Here is a 5,850-nt window from a genome sequence, read left to right on the forward strand (position 1 = left end):
TCATACATCACTCATGACATACATACAACATAACTATACCTATCAATGCATAGTCACATTCATATACCAATCATTATAGCAAAAAAAAAAAAAAAAGACATAGCATAATTAATCTTTGCATATAACCAAACATTCAAACATGCATCTCTACATCATTTCTCTAATAAACTTAAAACAAACAAAAAATTACATCTTAACATACATTTCTAAAAAATGTCTGCATTAACAATCGGTCTAAAACATTGCATTCTGCAAGTGAATTTTCTAGCTTCACACCAAAACCTTCCTTATGGCAACAAGGGTGCCTCAACAAATCCCTGATCCTTTATGGCAGCACGGGTGCCTCAACAAATCCCTGAATCGTTTTGGCAGCACGGGTGCCTCAGCAAATCCCTGATCCTTTTTGGCAGCACGAGTGCCTCAGCAAATCCCTGAATCATATTGGCAGCAGGGGTGCCTCAGCAAATCCCTGAATCATTTTGGCAGCACGAGTGCCTCAACAAATCCCTGAATCGTTTTGGCTGGCAGCACGGGTGTCTCAGCAAATCCCTGATTCCTTATGGCAACACAGGTGCCTCAACAAATCCTTGACTCCTTATGGCAACACGGGTGCCTCATCAAATCCCTGGTCCACCAGCGAAGCACCGACCTATGTTCTCGCTTAACCTTCTTATCTTATCGAGTTCCGGGAGTACCCGACCTGCGTTCTCATTTTACCTTTTTATTTTATCGAGTTCCAACAGTACCCAACCTGCGTTCTCACATATACCTTTGTATCTTATCAAATTCCAACAGTGCCTGACCTGTGTTTTCACATTTACCTACTGTCTGGATTCCCAAACTTTATGTCATTTTAGGCGGTGTGGTAATCGTTGCTTTCGCCTATTCTAACAAAATTGGCGTTCATTCCTTTATTGGTTACTTACTATGAGAGCACACAAACCTCGATTTATTTCTCATCAAGTAAGCAACAAGTAAAGAGGGGCAGCTGTGAACACCCAATTTTGTCCTACCTATACTTTTTATCCTTAGTGCAAAACTCAATAAAAAAAATAAAAACGTCAGTTCAATCTTATGCATGAGGTACACATCAAAAATAAATATTATGTTAGGACTTATTAACCTGACTTGGGACTGGGAGCTTCAACTACCAGCTTGCATCTTAAACTAAAGTCACTTATAAACACTTTCATTTATCTCATCGGTTTTAAGGTGAGACTTTTGTTGCTCACTTGAATATACCCAACAGTTTGGTACATTTCTATGTTTGATTAATTTGTATTATGAAGGCCCAACTTTAATAGGGTGGGATAGTCTTGAGACCATTTTATACACCACGGTTTTTCTCCATCCATGAAATTGAGCTGATGCAGTATTATATCTGAGACATAAATTCACAACCAGAGAAAGATTACATGCAAAAAGTATACAAAAGAGAAAAATAAATAAAAGAACATGCAAAGCCCAAAGCTGAGATATTCACAAAATATATGGTCTTAACGTTCTTGCAGAAAGAATTCGAGCTCTTGCTCAATGTAACATGATGCTTAATGATTTAGGTGTCCTCAAAATTACTGCTCATGATGTTGTTGTTGCTACACATGAATTTCTAGATTTTCTTTTGTTATACTGAATGTAAGTATGAACTTGGTTGTAGAGTGGCATATTGTAATAATTTGGATTTTGTGGACAGTCAGTGGCCTTAAAATTGTGTAAGAGACACTGGAGCTATTGCAAATTCACGAGCTGCAAACTTGAAGAGGCTATACTATCTAGTCTGGAGCCTGTTAACTGATTGTGGGACAAATCCCTGCAGCATGTATTCCAAAGGAAACAAATAAAATATTTAATAAATAACATCAGATTTATTCTAAGTACATATCAGATAGCCGCATCCAAACACTTACACCAATAACGACTCCATAAATAAAATGAACATAAAAAGATATATACTGTGGAAATGTTACAACATTTAGTATGGTAACAAGAGTCATGGAAGAAATATCCTGTAAAATATGATTTTTTTTAGAAAGTCAAACAACTTGAGATCACACAAAAACAACAACATGGGAGGGAGAGTCAACAACGAATTATGATTGTTACACCTCCCTAAGGGACCAGCTATGAACTATCAGTTAACAAAATCCCAAAAAAACAGCACTAAGCAGAAGTAATTTGAAATCATTGTCATTTCAGTTACAATCACAAATGCAAACTAGAATTAATATTGTTTCAGTTACTAATCATACAATATTCCTGGATAGCCTTAAACACGTCCAGTCAGAAATAAATGGGTTACAGCTTAGGCAAATTGTAACAATGGTTCTGAAAAATCAACATCCTAGGTATAGAACCAAATTCAAAAAATAAAGAAAATAAAAAATTGTATTGCAAGAGGTAGGTCCCAGTTACTGACTGTGTGCCAACAATTATAATTTAATGCATTTGTGAAATAACGTTAAAAGAGCAACAGAATGGTTCAACTATGAATTGCAATAAGAGGAATTTCAAAGGTGGCAGTAAAGGAGATATATATCATAAATTCCTAATGTTAAGCTATCCCAACTTCAGTTACACATCACCATTATCAACATAAAGAAGAGCATTCATGGGCAGCCTTAAATCAGAATAAAAAAGAATCAAGATCAGAATCCCAAAAGACTCGCAACCAGCTATAAAAAGGAGGATAGACATGCATAACAGAAAAGGAAGGGAGAACACAACAAATCCAAAACACTCAAATAACATACATATTCACATAATTTGTTTTTTCATCAAGAGCACACTGGGAAATTGGATAGAAAAGCAGTGCAATTATGAAGGAGAAGGTGAAACCATTTACCAAAGTTCTCCAGTGACCAAAATCTTCCATAACAACCCAACAACAAATCCACAACAATCCTAAAATCTTCCATAACAACCCAAAAAGTTCAAAGAAGAACCAGAACATTACACCCTAAAACACATTCCAAATATCTAGAATCCCTCTAAGGAAATACCATCACCTGAAAAAATTCATAGCATTCTAGAAGTAAGTCCAATATAACCAAGGGCTCGCTCTAGTAATCATAATATCACCTGCCATACCAATATGTTGATAGTGATTGCTGCCTTGCCAAACCAACCACCTCAAACCATCCATGACTAACAAAAAACTACACAACCCTGGTAAAGTTACGCACAGCTATGTCCATCTTCCAAAATCTCCGCTGTAAAACACCATAATCCCTGCTAGAAATCAAGTACACCTGAAATACATAGGGTCAGTTTAACATCATTCAAACCAGTCCATTATCACAAATAACTCTTTCAAAGTAATTTGATGAATGGATTAATCGAATCACTACCTAGCTTTTGGGACCATCGGGTATTCGTCGGGATAGATCGTGAGTTTTACCAGAGCGACGTCTACCCATGGAGAAGATGTTTTGCACCATCAAGGTCCCCAACTCTATCGGTTTAATCACCCTAAACCATGGATCTGAAGCCCCCTTTCTCAAAGGATTAGGATTAGGATTAGGATTAGGATTATGATTAGGATTAGGATTAGGATGAGAATGAGAATGGGTATGACGATGAGGATGAGGATGAGGACGTGCAGGAGAATGAGGATGAGGATTAGGAATAGTATTAGGATTAGGATTAGGATTAGGAATAGGATTAGGATTAGGATTAGGGTTTGGATTAGGATTAGGATGAGGATGAGGATGAGATTGACGATTATGATTAGGATTAGGATTAGATATAGGATTACAATTAGGTTAGGAATCGGAATAGGATTAGGATGAGGATAATGACGAGGATGAGGATGAGGTTGAGGATAAGGATGATAATGAGGATGAGGATGACCATGAGGATAAGGATTAGGATTAGGATTTAGATTCGGATTAGGATTAGGATTAGGATGAGGATGAGGATAAGGATGAGGATGAGGATAAGGATTAGGATTAAAATTAGGATTAGGATTAGGAATAGAATTAGGATGAGGATGAGGATGAGGAATAGGATTAGGATGAGGATGAGGATGAGGATGAGGATGCAGATGAGGATGAGGATGAGGATGAGGATGAGGATGCAGATGAGGATGAGGATGAGGATGAGGATGAGGATGCAGATGAGGATGAGGATGAGGATGAGGATGAGGATGCAGATGAGGATGAGGATGAGGATGAGGATGAGGATGCAGATGAGGATGAGGATGAGGATGAGGATGAGGATGCAGATGAGGATGAGGATGAGGATGAGGATGAGGATGCAGATGAGGATGAGGATGAGGATGAGGATGAGGATGCAGATGAGGATGAGGATGAGGATGAGGATGAGGATGCAGATGAGGATGAGGATGAGGATGAGGATGAGGATGCAGATGAGGATGAGGATGAGGATGAGGATGAGGATGCAGATGAGGATGAGGATGAGGATGAGGATGAGGATGCAGATGAGGATGAGGATGAGGATGAGGATGAGGATGCAGATGAGGATGAGGATGAGGATGAGGATGAGGATGCAGATGAGGATGAGGATGAGGATGAGGATGAGGATGAGGATTAGGATTAAAACTAGGATTAGGATTAGGACTAGAATTAGGATGACGATAAGGATAAGGATTAGGATTAGGATGAGGATGAGGATGAGAATGAGGATGAGGATGTGGATGAGGATGAGCATGACCATGAGCATGAGGATAAGGATTGGGATTAAAATTACGATTAGGATTTGGTTTAGGATTAGGATTAGAATTTGGATGACGATAAGGATAAGGATTAGGATTGTTAGGTATCAGTGGCTAAAATACACCTAGAAGGGGGGGGGGTTGAATAGGTGTAGTTGTCAGAGTATCCGCTTTTCGAAAACACCAATTAATGCTGAAATAACCCCAGATTAATCGATTAACGTAATCACTTTAATCGATTAAAACAACTCAGATTACACAAACAGATTCGGTTTGTTGCACGACAATGAACCGAGATTGAAACGAATATACAGAGCTTACAAATATATCAGAGTTACAATAGTATAGTATAGAAACAAAATATAGTAATTAAAACAACTATACAAAGTAACCGATTAAAGCAATAAAGAGAGAGAGAGAGAGAGAGAGAGAATAATCCTGCAACACGATTTTTATCCTGGTTCGTTTGCGTGTTCCCTTGCAAACTACATCCAGGCCCCCCGGTTGATCTGGGAGATTTTTCTTCACTATAATTGAAATAATGTTTTACAAGCAATTCTTCCAATTACAACACTTAGACATTCACTTGAAACTAAAGAACCTTATTCCTTGGTTTGACTCCCTTCCTACCGCCCAAGAAAACCTTTCTTGCGGTGTAGCCCCAGCCAAGAACCTATTCTTTCTATCAAGAACTCTAAGCTAATGAAGATACAACACAATCACGTTGGTGGTAAGACACCTTGAGATTCCCAAAGTTACAACACTTTTCACAACAAAAACATAGAGTAATCTAAAGCAATTACAATCTCAAAATAGACAATTAAAGACCTTACTCTAAAACTCTAACACATGTCTCATATAACATGACAATGTATGAGTTGAAAACTGATTTTACAGAATACAAAATCTTCACTGAAACATCAATGAATGCATGAACATGTGAGGTGAAATAGTGAGAAATTAAACATGAAATGCCTCTCAATCCTAAAGCATAGAATTCTCTCTTTTCTAATCTCACAAATGCAATGTCATATAGATGCAACAATTAACACGAAATATGCTCTAACTCTCTTAAAATCTAACATGCAAGTGATGGCTTAAGTTCTGAAAATGCAGTTTATAAAGAATCACTTCAGCAGCCCAGATAATCGATTAAAACCTTGGTTAATCGATTAACG

At 37.8% G+C, this 5,850-nt stretch overlaps 1 long non-coding RNA gene across 1 annotated transcript; it reads right to left on the reverse strand.

Moving 5' to 3' along the window:
• Positions 1-1,739: 1,739 nt before the first annotated feature.
• Positions 1,740-3,374, reverse strand: LOC109338696. The gene is made up of 3 exons (XR_002106577.1): positions 3,348-3,374; positions 3,006-3,248; positions 1,740-1,810 (listed from the first exon to the last, which is right to left on the reverse strand). It is a non-coding gene; the product is annotated as an uncharacterized LOC109338696 (long non-coding RNA).
• Between the last annotated feature and the right edge of the window lie 2,476 nt (positions 3,375-5,850).

This window comes from Lupinus angustifolius, unplaced genomic scaffold (genome assembly GCF_001865875.1).
Source record: "Lupinus angustifolius cultivar Tanjil unplaced genomic scaffold, LupAngTanjil_v1.0 Scaffold_35_303, whole genome shotgun sequence".
NCBI classification, from domain to species: domain Eukaryota; kingdom Viridiplantae; phylum Streptophyta; class Magnoliopsida; order Fabales; family Fabaceae; genus Lupinus; species Lupinus angustifolius.